This window comes from Pleurodeles waltl, chromosome 7 (genome assembly GCF_031143425.1).
Source record: "Pleurodeles waltl isolate 20211129_DDA chromosome 7, aPleWal1.hap1.20221129, whole genome shotgun sequence".
Classification (NCBI taxonomy): domain Eukaryota; kingdom Metazoa; phylum Chordata; class Amphibia; order Caudata; family Salamandridae; genus Pleurodeles; species Pleurodeles waltl.
In genome coordinates, this window is record NC_090446.1 from 1,461,157,537 (window position 1) to 1,461,174,774 (window position 17,238).

A 17,238-nucleotide genomic window follows, 5' to 3' on the forward strand; every position below is an offset into this window, starting at 1 on the left:
TGGGGTATTCCCTTTACGGAATAAGTGGTCTCACACAAATAATAGTGTCATGCTTCATCATTTGACCACCTATCCCCACTCTGGTAGGACAGTGCCACCAGGGCGGACTCAACCTCGTGGAAGGAAATATTCTGTTACTCTGGATAGTTCAGGGATCCAGTTAAGAATGAAAATTACCTTCAAGATCACCAAGGTCTTTTGCACCTTTAATCGTGGTGTCTATTGGTAAGATTAAAAGCAAAGGATGGGCAGTGTTTGAGTACAATGACTCATACTGTCCCTTTTGTTGTTGCGGCCAACATGTTTCTGCCCTCACGATTAGCCATAATTGGTCTGGGGCATTCTTCGGGGCCTAAGATCCCTGTTTGCTGAGGTGTGTGAAGAAACCTATCCTGTCCTCTTGGAAGAGACATACACTGACTAAAAAGGGGGGTGGGAGGGGCTACCAGAGAATTACTCCACTTGTAGAGGCACCTATATCCTAACTCATCAGGGTCACTGACCCATGGTCTGGGGTGGGGGGGATGCCCCTTGTAGTCACACTCTCATCAGACGGAGCATCGTTCCTGGCCACCTATTCAGTCCTCCACCCGGCCGCCATAATTGTTTCTGCTGACGAAAAAGTCAGGATGGTGATGTAAACGTTGGGGTGATACTACAGGAGTACAACGTTTTGCAAGTGGTATGAATCGGGCACGAGGTGAGCAATTATGAGATGTTTTTAGCTCTAAAGGTCTTTGCACTTGATGTACAGGTGCGGCTTGAGATAGGTCTGGCTGTGGTACCTGCCTGCAATGTTTACATTTCACGAGGATCAGGAATGTTCTCAAACAGTGTCATTATTACGACAGAGACCAGCCGTGCACGTAAACAGCGGGGGCAGCTACAGCAGTTGTTTGTGAATGAGTGAACAAATACTATTAAGGCAAGATGCGGATACCACCCCCTAAAAAAATATGCTGAGTGCCAGAAACCTTTCTTCAGAGAGAAACATCTGCATCTTTAATTAATGCAAATTCTGATCTTCCACATAATTTGGCTCCTGGCGGGAGAGTTTGCAGAGCGCGTAAATCAGCCACAGTCATGTCCTGCATCTCTGATGCCCAATCTTACTGTCTTGAAATGGCATCTTAAGGCATCACTTAATATGTAAGATGTGAGGACAGAGGTAGAAGGTTGTAAGAGGCCATCTGGTGAAGACAGAAAAATTCTCTATGGCGAGTCGTGCATCGCGAACAGTCTCCAATATTCTACAACGTTGCCTTGTTTGATGACATCTACTCGGTTTTTGCCATATACTGTGACGTCATTCATGGAATGACACCCTTTAGTTAGTTGTTTAGAATTTATTTACATATATATATATATATATATGTGTGTATATATATATATATATATATATATATATATATATATATATATATATGTGTGTGTGTTCGATGGCATGTGTAGCTGCAGGTACACATGCTATGCATAGCTCTTACGACATCTAGTGTTGGGCTCGGAGTATTACAAGTTGTTTATTCTAAACAACTAATAAACCATAAAAAATAAAAAAACATACCTTAAAATTTGTTGTTCAAGTAATCATTATTCAGGCAATATTGTTGTTTAAACAGTAGTTGTTCAGTACTTCGTTGTAGAGACTTTTTAGTTGTTTACCAGTAGTGGTTTAGGCCAGTGGTTCCCAAACTTTTTTGACCCACGCCTCCCTTGACCTATTGACTATTGGCCGCGGCTCCCCATTATGCTATTTTTTTTGGGGGGGGGCCAGTGGGGGGATGTGAGCCGGGCCTCAGGAGTACTTACATTTTTAACGCTGAAAATAATTGGGATAACGCCAATGAAGGTATTATAATCATAGATGTAACAACATAAAAATATAACAGTTGTTTAATTAAAAAAATATATAATTGGTTAAGTCAGAAACAATATAAACTATGCTTAGAAATCTGTACTAAGGGGAATGTCTCCAGTACTAATCCTATGCTAGACAGCATATGCTCTCCTCTGCACTCTGGTGTTTGACTGTGCGTCGCACAAAGCAGCCTATTTGTGTGCTAGATCTGGGAGTGACACCAGCAGCATGCAAAGTTTTGCATAAATGGTGCTGCACTCTGTTTTCTCTTTAATGCAACAATGCACAGCAAAATTTGAAGTTTAATCACATTGTGTGAAATCTTAGTAAACTTGAGCCTGCAGGTTTTTGTGAATAGAACTAGTGTGTACTATAATTACTACCACTAGATGGTGTTTGAGGATTAAACTTCAAGGCCCTTCCTTGCTGTATTTCAATTTCTCACTCGAAATTCCACAATCACGAGCTGTGCACTCTAAACAAGGAAAACGGCTTCTGACTTTTTTTAATGGAGGGGATTATCTAAATTCTAATATGCAGCTGCAGAATTAGGTCACTGCTATCGGTAATGATGCAGCTCATGGCGCCCCTGTCTTGTTTTGATGGCGCACCTGGGCGCCGTGGCGCACAGTTTGGGAACCACTGGTTTAGGCTATTGTTGTTTAGGACCTAGTTGTTCTGTCACATATTCGAAAATAAGCTCTTACAGTTGTTTGTTCCAGTGCAGACAGGGCTCTCATTTTCTCCCTAAGACTTAAAAGCGCTCTTAACATTCTTTGTAAAAAGAGAGCCAGGGAACTGAGCAACCAGTAACAGGAGTGGTCATTATTGCACCCAAAGCTTTTGAGGGTGATTGTGAGCTTGTTCATCTGGCATAGCACAATGATGCAGAATTGTAATCAGAATTTGCCTGTATTGTTCCTTGCTGCCCCATCAACACTAATATTACACAAGGTGAATCATGGCATGCTCAATATCAAATTAAACTAAGATGCACTAATTAAATCAAAACAAATATTTTCTTGGTGACTTCCAAAACTTTCCAAATAAATCATGTATTTATGAAAAGTTACTGCCTGAACCGCTTCAGGAATAATTCTGTTCATCACATACATCTGTATGTGAATCTGAATCTAAAAGTCCAGAAATAACCTTACTCTGTTCATTCTGTTCATAGGGCCAAATAATTTCATGGAAACTATTAAATTAGCAACTTCCAATTGCATAATGTTCACTACCTATGTTGGAACTGAGTGATTTTCATCACTCTGACAAGGCAGCTCATTTATTTGTCAAAAATTCAATTTTTTCCATGGCTGCAATTTTTTTAAGTGCAAAGTCACTGACAGTTGATTGTTTGAAATCCTGGTTTCCTCTAGTAGTCTTTTCCAAAGTGTCCAAATACCCCACAATAATTTCTTCTTTTGAACGAAAATCCCTCACAATACCTAATATAGTCTCAATACTACCCAAACTTTATTTTTTTCCATAGATGGTTTGGCTATGAACACTTGGTCATAATCCTATTCTCAGAGCAATAGTCGTTTACAAAGGGTCCAAATCGCCCACCATACTTTCTTCCTGTGAAAAAAGCCCTTTGTCGGAAATAATATTATTATTTTGGGTAAGTGACTACCCGCTGTAATAAACTGGGTTCTGTTTGCAGAAGTCCCCCCACTTTTTACCTAGTTTTTGATGCAACTTTGACTGAAGTCCACTGGGGTCCTGTTAGCCAGGTCCTCAGTGCCAGTGTTCCTTCCCCAAAAACAAGACCACTAGTCACTTGATCCCCCAATGACCAGCACTTTAGCACCTCTGTAAGCCACTAGTAAGTCGGCTCCTCTGGAACCTAGGGTGCAGGTACTAAAGAGGGTCCCCTAAGGGCTGCAGCACAACTTGTGTCACACTTAGGGACCCAGCACTAAACTCATACAGATTGCCACTGCAGACTGCATGTCAAGATGCTCCAAAAAGTGAAAACACGACGTGGCACAAACTTGTGTGCCATGTCCCCTAACACTGACTGTAATATTTGTAAGTCACAGCACTAAGGTAGGATACATTATATTACAGGTGACGACATCTCTGCCTGAGCAGATATGCCCATGCTATGTCTGTCGATTCTTAGACACAGTAAGTGAACAGGAACGCCATCTTCAGTGCATGTGCTGGACACTGGTCAATACAAGTTCCCTAGATACAAGATGGCATCACTGAAACTAGGGATGCTTGGTATCAAACATTTTGTATTAACCCCTTCGCTGCCAGGCCTTTTTCCCCTCCTGTGCCGGGCCTTTTTTTGCCTATTTGGGGCAGTTCGCGCTTAGGCCCTCATAACTTTTTGTCCACATAAGCTAACCAAGCCAAATTTGCGTCCTTTTTTTCCAACATCCTAGGGATTCTAGAGGTACCCAGACTTTGTGGGTTCCCTTGAAGGAGGCCAAGAAATTGGCCAAAATACAGTGAAAATTTCGTTTTTTTCAAAAAAATTGGAAAAAGTGGCTGCAGAAGAAGGCTTGTGGTTTTTCCCCTGAAAATGGCATCAACAAAGGGTTTGCGGTGCTAAACTCAGCAGCTTCCCAGCTTTCAGGAACAGGCAGACTTGAATCAGAAAACCCAATTTTTCAACACAATTTTGGCATTTTACTGGGGCATACCCCATTTGTGCAATTTTTTGTGCTTTCAGCCTCCTTCCAGTCAGTGACAGGAATGGTCATGAAACCAATGCTGGATCCCAGAAACCTAAACATTTCTGAAAAGTAGACAAAATTCTGAATTCAGCAAGGGGTCATTTGTGTAGATCCTACAAGGGTTTCCTACAGAAAATAACAGCTGAAAAAGAAAAATATTGAAATTGAGGTGAAAAAACCATCAATTTTTCTCTACGTTTTACTCTGTAACTTTTCCCTGCAATGTCAGATTATCGAAAGCAATATACCGTTACGTCTGCTGGACTCCTCTGGTTGCGGGGATATATAGGGTTTGTAGGTTCATCAAGAACCCGAGGAACCCAGAGCCAATAAATGAGCTGCACCCTGCAGTGCGTTTTCATTCTATACCGGGTATACAGCAATTCATTTGCTGAAATATATGGAGTAAAAAATTGCTATCAAGAAAACCTTTGCATTTCCAAAAAGGGCACAAGATAAGGTGTTGAGGAGCAGTGGTTATTTGCACATCTCTGAATTCCGGGGTGACCATAGTAGCACGTGAATTACAGGGAATTTCTCAAATAGATGTCTTTTTTACACACACTCCTATATTTGGAAGGAAAAAATGTAGAGAAAGACAAGGGGCAATAGTACTTGTTTTGCTAATCTATGTTCCCCCAAGTCTCCCGATAAAAATGGTACCTCACTTGTGTGGGTAGGCCTAGCACCCGCGACAGGATATGCCCCAAAACACAACGTGGACACATCACAGAAAACAGAGCTGTTTTTAGCAAAGTGACTACCTGTAGATTTTGGCCTCTAGCTCAGCCGCCACCTAGGGAAACCTACCAAACCTGTGCATTTCTGAAAACTAGAGACCTAGGGGAATCTAAGGAGGGGTGACTTGCGTGGCTCGGACCAGGTTCTGTTACCCAGAATCCTTTGCAAATCTCAAAATTTGGCTAAAAAAACACATGTTCCTCACATTTCTGTGGCAGAAAGTTCTGGAATCTGAGAGGAGCCACAAATTTCCTTCCACCCAGCGTTCCCCCACGTCTCCCGATAAAAATGATACAACACTTGTGTGGGTAGGCCTAGCGCCCGCGACAGGATATGCCCCAAAACACAACGTGGACATATCACAGAAAACAGAGCTGTTTTTAGCAAAGTGACTACCTGTAGATTTTGGCCTGTAGCTCAGCCGGCACCTAGGGAAACCTACCAAACCTGTGCATTTCTGAAAACTAGAGACCTAGGGGAATCCAAGGAGGGGGGACTTGTGTGGCTCGGACCATGTTCTGTTACCCAGAATCCTTTGCAAACCTCAAAATTTGGCTAAAAAAACACATGTTCCTCACATTTCTGTGGCAGAAAGTTCTGGAATCTGAGAGGAGCCACAAATTTCCTTCCACCCAGCGTTCCCCCACGTCTCCCGATCAAAATGATACCTCACTTGTGTGGGTAGGCCTAGCGCCCGCGACAGGATATGCCCCAAAACACAACGTGGACATATCACAGAAAACAGAGCTGTTTTTAGCAAAGTGACTACCTGTAGATTTTGGCCTCTAGCTCAGCCGCCACCTAGGGAAACCTACCAAACCTGTGCATTTCTGAAAACTAGAGACCTATGGGAATCCAAGGAGGGGTGACTTGCGGGGCTCGGACCAGGTTCTGTTACCCAGAATCCTTTGCAAATCTCAAAATTTGGCTAAAAAAACACATGTTCCTCACATTTCTGTGGCAGAAAGTTCTGGAATCTGAGAGGAGCCACAAATTTCCTTCCACCCAGCGTTTCCCCACGTCTCCCGATAAAAATGATACCTCACTTGTGTGGGTAGGCCTAGCGCCCGCGACAGGATATGCCCCAAAACACAACGTGGACATATCACAGAAAACAGAGCTGTTTTTAGCAAAGTGACTACCTGTAGATTTTGGCCTCTAGCTCAGCCGCCACCTAGGGAAACCTACCAAACCTGTGCATTTCTGAAAACTAGAGACCTAGGGGAATCCAAGGAGGGGTGACTTGCGGGGCTCGGACCAGGTTCTGTTACCCAGAATCCTTTGCAAACCTCAAAATGTGGCTAAAAAAACACATGTTCCTCACATTTCTGTGGCAGAAAGTTCTGGAATCTGAGAGGAGCCACAAATTTCCTTCCACACAGCGTTCCCCCACGTCTCCCGATAAAAATGATACCTCACTTGTGTGGGTAGGCCTAGCGCCCGCGACAGGATATGCCCCAAAACACAACGTGGACACATCACAGAAAACAGAGCTGTTTTTAGCAAAGTGACTACCTGGAGATTTTGGCCTCTAGCTCAGCCGCCACCTAGGGAAACCTACCAAACCTGTACATTTCTGAAAACTAGAGACCTAGGGGAATCCAAGGAGGGGTGACTTGTGTGGCTCGGACCAGGTTCTGTTACCCAGAATCCTTTGCAAACCTCAAAATTTGGCTAAAAAAACACATGTCCCTCACATTTCTGTGGCAGAAAGTTCTGGAATCTGAGAGGAGCTACAAATTTCCTTCCACCCAGCGTTCCCCCAAGTCTCCCGATAAAAATGATACCTCACTTGCGTGGGTAGGCCTAGCGCCGGCGACAGGAAACACCCCAAAGCGCAACGTGGACACATCCTAAATTTTGGAAAAAAACAGAGGTGTTTTTTGCGAAGTGCCTACCTGTAGATTTTGGCCTCTAGCTCAGCCGGCACCTAGGGAAACCTACCAAACCTGTGCATTTCTGAAAACTAGAGACCTAGGGGAATCCAAGGAGGGGTGACTTGCGGGGCTCGGACCAGGTTCTGTTACCCAGAATCCTTTGCAAACCTCAAAATTTGGCTAAAAAAACACATGTTTCTCACATTTCTGTGGCAGAAAGTTCTGGAATCTGAGAGGAGCCACAAATTTCCTTCCACCCAGCGTTCCCCCCCGTCTCCCGATAAAAATGATACCTCACTTGTGTGGGTAGGCCTAGCGCCCGCGACAGGATATGCCCAAAAACACAACGTGGACACATCACAGAAAGCAGAGCTGTTTTTAGCAAAGTGACTACCTGGAGATTTTGGCCTCTAGCTCAGCCGCCACATAGGGAAACCTACCAAACCTGTACATTTCTGAAAACTAGAGACCTAGGGGAATCCAAGGAGGGGTGACTTGTGTGGCTCGGACCAGGTTCTGTTACCCAGAATCCTTTGCAAACCTCAAAATTTGGCTAAAAAAACACATGTCCCTCACATTTCTGTGGCAGAAAGTTCTGGAATCTGAGAGGAGCTACAAATTTCCTTCCACCCAGCGTTCCCCCAAGTCTCCCGATAAAAATGATACCTCACTTGCGTGGGTAGGCCTAGCGCCGGCGACAGGAAACACCCCAAAGCGCAACGTGGACACATCCTAAATTTTGGAAAAAAACAGAGGTGTTTTTTGCGAAGATCCTACCTGTAGATTTTGGCCTCTAGCTCAGCCGGCACCTAGGGAAACCTACCAAACCTGTGCATTTCTGAAAACTAGAGACCTAGGGGAATCCAAGGAGGGGTGACTTGCGGGGCTCGGACCAGGTTCTGTTACCCAGAATCCTTTGCAAACCTCAAAATTTGGCTAAAAATACACATGTTACTCACATTTCTGTGGCAGAAAGTTCTGGAATCTGAGAGGAGCCACAAATTTCCTTCTACCCAGCGTTCCCCCAAGTCTCCCGATAAAAATGATACCTCACTTGTGTGGGTAGGACTAGCGCCCACGAAAGGAAAGGGCCCAAAACACAACGTGGACACATCACATTTTTTTATAAAAAGCAGTGCCTACCTGTGGATTTTGGCCTATAGCTCAGCCGACACCTGAGGAAACCTAGCAAACCAGTGCATTTTTGAAAACTAGAAACCCAGGGGAATCCAAGATGGGGTGACTTGCGGGGCTCTGACCAGGTTATGTTACCCAGAATCCTTTGCAAACATCAAAATTTGGCCCAAAAAACACTTTTTCCTCTCATTTCGGTGACAGAAAGTTCTGGAATCTGAGAGGAGCCACAAATTTCCTTCCACCCAGCGTTCCCCTAAGTCTCTCGATAAAAATGGTACATCACTTCTGTGGGTAGGCCTAGCGCCCACAAAAGGAAATGGCCCAAAACACAACGTGGACACAACATATTTTTTCACAGAAAACAGAGGTGTTTTTTGCAAGGTGCCTACCTGTGGTGTTTGGCCTGTAGCTCAGCCGGCCCCAGGGGGGGGGGGCAGAAATGCCCTAAAATAAATTTGCCCCCCCAACCCCCACCCTCCCCCGCCGGGAGCGACCCTTGCCTACGGGGTCGCTCCCCCTGCGTGACATTGGCACCAAAAAACAAATCCCCGGTGCCTAGTGGTTTCTGCCCCCTTGGGGGCAGGTTGACCTAAACTCAGCCAATCTGCCCCCAAGGGGGGCAGAAATGGCCTAAATACAATTTGTCCCCCAGGGGAGCGACTTTTGCCTGATGGGTCGCTCCCCATCTCTAAAAAAAAAAAAACAAAGAAAAAAAAAAAGAAAAAAAAGAAAAATTCCCCTGGCGCCTAGAGGTTTCTGCCCCCCTGGGGGGCAGAAATGGCCTAAAATAAATTTGCCCCCCCAACACCCACCCCCCCCCCCCCGGGAGCGACCCTTGCCTACGGGGTCGCTCCCCCTGCGTGACATTGGCGCCAAAAAACAAATCCCCGGTGCCTAGTGGTTTCTGCCCCCTTGGGGGCAGATTGACCTAAAATTGGCCAATCTGCCCCCAGGGGGGCAGAAATGGTCTAAATACAATTTGCCCCCCCCAGGGGAGCGACCCTTGCCTGATGGGTCGCTCCCCATCTCTAAAAAAAGAAACAACAAAAAAAAAAAAACAGAAAAAAAAAATTGCCCTGGTGCCTAGAGTGTTCTGCCCCCCCCCCCGGGGGCAGTTCGGCCTAATAATAGGCCGATCTGTCCCCCGGGGGGGCAGAAATGGCCTAAAATAAATTTGCCCCCCCAACCCAAACCCCCCCCCCCGGGAGCGACCCTTGCCTACGGGGTCGATCCCCCTGCGTGACATTGGCGCCAAAAAACAAATCCCCGGTGCCTAGTGGTTTCTGCCCCCTTGGGGGCAGATTGACCTAAAATTGGCCAATCTGCCCCCAGGGGGGCAGAAATGGTCTAAATACAATTTGCCCCCCCAGGGGAGCGACCCTTGCCTGATGGGTCGCTCCCCATCTCTAAAAAAAGAAACAACAAAAAAAAAAAACACAAAAAAAAAATTGCCCTGGCGCCTAGAGTGTTCTGCCCCCCCCCGGGGGCAGTTCGGCCTAATAATAGGCCGATCTGTCCCCCGGGGGGGCAGAAATGGCCTAAAATAAATTTGCCCCCCCCCCCCCGGGAGCGACCCTTGCCTACGGGGTCGCTCCCCCTGCGTGACATTGGCGCCAAAAAACAAATCCCCGGTGCCTAGTGGTTTCTGCCCCCTTGGGGGCAGATTTACCTAAAATTGGCCAATCTGCCCCCAGGGGGGCAGAAATGGTCTAAATACAATTTGCCCCCCCAGGGGAGCGACCCTTGCCTGATGGGTCGCTCCCCATCTCTAAAAAAAGAAACAACAACAAAAAAAAACACAAAAAAAAAATTGCCCTGGCGCCTAGAGTGTTCTGCCCCCCACCCGGGGGCAGTTCGGCCTAATAATAGGCCGATCTGTCCCCCGGGGGGGCAGAAATGGCCTAAAATAAATTTGCCCCAACAACCCCCCCCCCCCCCGGGAGCGACCCTTGCCTACGGGGTCGCTCCCCCTGCGTGACATTGGCGCCAAAAAACAAATCCCCGGTGCCTAGTGGTTTCTGCCCCCTTGGGGGCAGATTGACCTAAAATCGGCCAATCTGCCCCCAGGGGGGCAGAAATGGTCTAAATACAATTTGCCCCCCAGGGGAGCGACCCTTGCCTGATGGGTCGCTCCCCATCTCTAAAAAAAAAAAAAGAACAAAAAAAAAAAACACAAAAAAAAAATTTGCCCTGGCGCCTAGAGGTTTCTTCCCCCCCTGGGGGCAGATCAGCCTAATAATAGGCCGATCTGCCCCCAGGGGGGGCAGAAAAGGCCTTCCCAAAAAATTGCCCCCCCTGGGAGCGACCCTTGCCAAAGGGGTCGCTTTGTTGCGTGACATTCGCGCGCAAAAACAAACTCCCTGGTGTCTAATGGTTTCTGCCCCCCTTGGGGCAGATTGGCCTTATCAAAATAGGCCAATCTGCCCCCAAGGGGGGCAGAAATGGCCTAAATATATATTGCCCCGTAGGGGAGCGACCCTTGCCTAAGGGATCGCTCCCCACCTAAAAAAAAAAGAATTCATCACAAAAAAAAAAAAAAAAAAAATGGTCCCTGGTGCCTAGAGGTTTCTGCCCCCCCTGGGGGCAGACCGGCCTAATAATAGGCCAATCTGCCCACAGGGGTGGCAGAAAAGGCCTTCCTAAAAAAATGCCCCCCTGGGAGCGACCCTTGCCCAAGGGGTCGCTCCCTTTTGCCAATTTCAAGAAGAAAAAAAAAAATCCCTGGTGTCTAGTGGGGTTTCAAAAGCCGGATTGCAAGCAATCCGGCTTTTGAAACCTGTGAGAGACTTCAAAGGGAAGGAAATACATTTCCTTCCCTTTGAAGCCTCTCGGGGCCTCCCCCATGGGATTGAAAAAGAAATGCAAAAGCATTTCTTTTTCAATCGCGCTGGAAGCTCTGCTTCCAGCGCGATGGGGGAGACCCTGTGACTAATCAGCGCGCGCTCGCGCGTTGACGTCACAGGGGGGGGTTGGGGGGGGTCGGGGGTGGGAGGGGAAGGGCTTCCCCTTCCATCCCTGACTTGGGGGGGTGGGGGGGAACTCCACAGAGGGAGCGAGAGCGCTCCCTCTGGGCTCTGTGCACAGGACGTAATGGTTACGTCCTGGGCACAGCAGCACTGTGCCTCAGGACGTAACCATTACGTCCTGGGCACAGAAGGGGTTAATAAACCCTCACTGATTTCAGTGATGGATTTATTAATACATGCACCCAGAGGGCACCTTAGAGGTTGACCCCTGAAAAACCTACCAACTGCCAGTGTGCTGGCTGACTGGTTTCCACCAATCTGCCACCAACAGACAATTTACTGACCCCCCCAAGGGTGAGAACCTCTGCTCTTGGGTGGTCAGGAACAGAGCTTTCTCTGGCAGGGGGCGTTACACACCCCTCCCAACAGGATGACCTGCAAATCTGCATTCCAAGGCAGGGGATCTTAAAAGAGCCCACTGCCTTTGGTATGGTGATCTGGCTACCCTCAGAGGTGAGGGGATGAAGCCCCCCCCTGGCCAGGGCCCATTTGTTACCTGGAAAAGTGGAAAAATTAGCTATGCAGGAGGCTTTTGGTCTTGCAGGCTGGACGCACCTCTAGGGTGACCATCCTGAAGTGAACACAACCTTAGGAATTGCACCATCCTGTTTGTAGTGAAATTAGGAATTCTGGGACAGGGTGATGCCCACTCTCCAAAGGAAGTGGTCATCTAGGGGGCATAGTGAACCCAATGTTAAGTAGCCCATTGGCTACTACTCCTCACTCCCCTTAATGCCCCTAAATTTAGTATTTAGGGAACCCCCTGATATCAGAACCTCAGATCTCTGCTGGACACAAAAGAAGAAGTGGACAAAGAAGACTGTTGACCTGAGAACCGAGGAGCACAACTGACTTGGCACCAACCCTGCCAGCCTATCTGGCACACCTAACCTTTGTGGAGCAACTGACCTGTCCTGCCGCTGTACAGACTCCAAGAAACCCAGAGAGCTGCCAGTTCTTCACAAATCACCAGAAGAACCACCCTTGTAGCAGAGGAGCTGCATCCTTGCATCTACAGACAACCAAAGAGGAACTGAGAGGACCTGGGCCTGCCAAAGTGCAATGCCGGACAGGGCCACTGCACCTGTGCCTTCTAGCCCGAGCTGAAGTAGGCCAACAGTGTCACTGTGATTCCCAGGCCCTCCAGAGATGAAGTCCACCTTGAGTTTGCCCACATGACTTCTCAATGGCACCTGCAGCCTCTCTCTGCAGGCCCCCCTTGTACCCTCTCCGGTGACGGAAACCTGACTGTCCACTGAACCTCTGTACTCAGCTGCCCCGGATCGAGGAGAAGAGGGCCTCTGGTATCCTTACATCACCTAGCCTCATGAGACCTGAGCCCACTTGTTGGTTCAGTTTGCCTGGACCCCAGTCCTCATCTGCAGCCTCTTTCTGCAGGCTTCCCTCTACCGCGACTGCCACCGGTGATGGAAACCTGAAGGTCAAAGACACCTCTGTGCCTGGCTTCCCCAGACTGAGTAGAAAAGGACCACTGGTGCCCCTACATCCCTGAGCATCACAAGAACTGAACCCCCTTGGGGGTTCACACTGACTGGTCCTTCAGTCCTGGCCTACTCGAAAAGTACCCACCTGATTTCGATGATCTTGGTATCAACATTTATATAAAAGTATGTGTTATTTTTCTAAATTGGTGTCAGATCTTTTTATTGAGTGTGTGTCTCAAATACTGCCTATGTGTATGCAATACATGCTTAGCACTACCCTCTGATATGCCTAACTGCTTGCCCACACTACCACAAAAGTGGCACAAGCACCATTTGTACCTCTGTAGTTTCTCTGGGGATTTGCTTGGACTTTTTGTACGGTGCACCTCATTTTGGTACACTATATAAAAGCCAGCTTCCTACACTCACCTTAACAAATAATCACAACCCTGGTAAGGGTGAACCCTCAAAGTCACTAAATTAACCTGGCCTCAACCTCCTGGTAATTATGCCAGAGAAGAGACATGCTTAACTTAGTGGCATGTGTAGTATATATGTTGGACCAAATCAGTAATAAATTCAAAATGCAAAACAATAGAAAAAAACAAAACAAATTAGAGCAATAAAGTGAAATGTAATAAACAAAACAACAAGAAATTATTTTAAAAAATGCATAAGGGAAACCTGAGTTGTGCGTTTTTAAAGTCTTAAGTAGCAGTAGCACAAAGAAGCACAAAGTGCCACAGGTAGTCCATGGTAGCAGCAGACCTAGACAAAAGCACAATTTGAGGCAGACGGCTAGGGAGCCTGGGTTTGATACCCAAGCAGATTCATCCTGGCCAAATATTTTGCCTTCTGACTAAGGGCCTGATTTAGATCTTGGCGGTAATGGTCTTGCCGTCGGTTTTCCGACTGAAATCCAGTTCACGGCCTTGGCGGTCCATCCTCCCTATTTATATGTTGGCAGGACCAGAGGCGAAAGACTGCCCAAGTGTTGTCTACTCCACAAGGAATCCTCACCCGCGTTGATGGTGCCTTTGGAAATACTGTCTAGCACTGGAACTCCAGCCACCCTTCCCGCTGCGCAGATTTCGATGTGCTTTCCCGCTGAGCAGATTTCGATGTGCTTTCCCGCCAAGCCAATTGTGGTGGTGCTACCTCCACACCTGAGTTGGCAGATTGGAGAGGAAATGAGGTAATAACCTACCATTTCTCTCAATTCCACTTTGGATTTTGGCAGAACCCGACTGGACAAGACCATCTGTCGCTGCTGCCACTGGGCCACATAGAAAACATGACCCCCCCGTCAACAGACTCAAAGGTAAGGAATCAACATTGCCAGTGTACGTTGTGTGCCCACTGTATAGGAGCTCGAGATCACTACAGTCAATCTAAAAAAAATTACTGTGACATGCATATGTCGGGAACACAATTGTGTGGGACATGGATGGGACAAATGTCATTTTTGTGTTAGTATTCATTGTCAAATGAATGCTGGCACCACAATTATGTTACAATCATATTTGTCAGCTATTTCCATGTGTACACACTGCAAGGCGACCCTACCCTGTAATGTTGTGCTTTCAGTTGTGTATGTGAGTCAGTGCGTGTATGCATGAATGAGATTGGATTGGCAGGTTGAGATGGAGGGAGCTGGAGTGGGTGATGTAGTTGTGTTAGTATGTGTGTCACATGCATATGGGTCTGAAGTTATGTATGTTTGGTTGTGTGTTAGTTGATGTGTGTAACATTCAGGTGAGTTGTTGTGTGGTGGTCATTGTTGTGATGTATGTTGTTGATCTTTTGTGTATGTGTTTAGTTGAGTGTGTAGTTGTGTTGGTTGTTGTGGTTGTGTTGTATGTAGGTGTAGTATCAATAGTGTGACTATGTTGTGTCATGGGTGTATGGCAATGTGTGTTTCTGGCATGTACATTGTGTTGTGGTGGAATGGCAATGATAATAGTTTGTATGTAGTATGTTGTGTAATGGGGTGTGCAGGTGGACACATATGGCTAAGGTACAGCGTGTGTTTGTGACTTACCTCTAATTCTTAGCCACTGCGATTGTAGAATGTATATTGGGTCCCACAAAGGGTTCCCTCCATGAGCAGTACACCACCTGCTGAGCTATGACATCTAAATATGGTCGGCGGTAACCCTCCACCCTTGACGATTAGGAGGCCACTCCATCATTACGGTCGGAGGCTAAGTCGCAATACAACTAAATACGGGAGTCAGCACACCGTTGACATGATGCCGTACTCAGGTACACCGCTGCGACAGATGGACAGCAATACTGTCAAGATCTAAATCAGGCCCTTAGTCTTTTAAGTCCCATCCCTCAGCATAGTACACTTATAAACACCTCCGGCACATAGAGACTCACAAGGTGTGAGGCTGAATCCAACAGCAGGATCCACTACAGATCCATTTGCCACTGGTCATCTGGGTACGTCCAGGAAAAGACCTCTTCTACCTTGTTGTATCCCTGTAGCTTGAACAAGAGGTCAGTATTATGAACCTTGGAGCCCACTTCCTTGTACTAGGAATAAGATAAAGCAGGTCCAGTCCTTCAGGGCTCGCCTCAGGGTGCATACCGTAGGTCCAGTTCCTCTTCTGATTTTTCACAGGTCCAAAAAGTCTCCTCAAGTGGGTGCCTGGATGGTCCACATTTAAACTTGGCACTGTTTTGCGGGCTGGGTGAGAATAACTCCTGGGCATGCCCTAACCAATAGGGTAAAAGTTCCTGGGGCCAACCCTACAGACTTGGAAGATGGCAAAAGGCTTTGTCCACACTAACCTTGGGCTTTGAAGGCTGGTGTGTGTGTGTTGGATGTGTACTTTGGTAATCCTAGTGTTCTCCTGCATCTAACAGTAAAATCTAGTTTGGGGCATCCATTGTATTCACAATAAACCTAGAGACGCACGTCTGGTATGGCAAAAGGAGATTCCTTTAGCAATCAGACAGTAGATCCACAAGAATTGTCTTGGCATCAATTACTCTTCTCTTTTAAGTGTGCCCCAGAGGTTATATGTAAACCCAGTAGACCTGTCGGGCAGGATTTGATATTCAAACAGAATTTGACACTGTGGTGTCAAAAAGGATGCCCACAGCCACTGCTGTGACTATACAGTGAGGTTCAGAGGAGTCATCTATGGTGGTTCTGGTCAGTTTATTGTTTGTTCCTGGGAGGCATTTCATACCTGTTCACACCTATTCAAGGCTCATCAACTGATGGGGACCGGCAGAGGCGTATGTTTATACGGCTTTCAACAGTTTACGCAGGTAAGGAGTCATTTTCTATAAATATGATTTTTCCTTACTATTTATTAAAAGTCCCACTTCACAATTGAATAGAGTTTTAACAGCTATTAAAAATAGTAGTTTAGTAACTTTTCTAGCTGGTTCCATCCCGAGATACAGTTCTAGTATTTTAATCTGTACTCTGCTTTTCTAGATAGGACAGCTATGCCTCCCACATTGAAAATAGCCTTTGGGTGGTAGTTAATGTAAGGACATATTAACATTAAGGGGCAGATTTAAGAGCCCCTTGAGCCATCTAATGACACATTAGCATCATTTTTGTACACTAATGTGGCGTTAAATGGCCAAAGATCTTTATTTGTTACACCCTCACAATACCTAACTGCATAGGCTCAGTACTATCTAAATTTGTATTTTCTTCTTTGGTTGCTGTGGCAGTAAGCACTTTGGTCATAATCATATTTTCTCAGAGTGACCCTTGTTTAAATGTTGATCTACCTGTACTACTAAGTCTACAAGTCTGCTGACGTATCAGGACGGTTAACAACATTCACTAGTACATCTTCATTCAATGTTGTGGAGCGTGACAAAATACCTTTTCTCCTTCAGCCAACCAGTCTCACCTATCAACCTTCACAAGTATCACCACCACATTTCCAGCCACTGTTCCACGTCTCAATTACTTCTTTTAAAATGTTATTGCCATCCATTTCCCTCTTCCATTCTTTTTCTGAAAGAACCACCTCAGTAATGGCACAAACATTTCCAAACACACATTCCTCATAGTTTTGCTTACTTCCACCATCCTCCCCCATTCTACTGTTCTCCACTAACCTGGACAACAATCTCCCACTTTGTTTTTTATTCCCAGTATGTATTTAACATCAATTTGATATTCTTGCAAGTTAATCATCCAATGTCTAATTCTGCTGAACACTGCATGTAACCATTTTTTTTTACAAATACTTCCCTTAGTGGCTTATAATCTGTCCATACTTTAAACTGCATGCCTCAAAGGAAATCCCTAAACTTGTTTATGATTAAATGTGATGCCAATGCCTCCTTTTCTATGCCCGAATAATTTCTGATGCATGCATTGATCTTGATGCGAATGGAAGGGTCTCCGCAGTCTCTTTTTCAGACCCACCTACTTGCAAGAGCACCTAGCCCTTTTCTGCTGGCAACAGTAGTTACCATCAT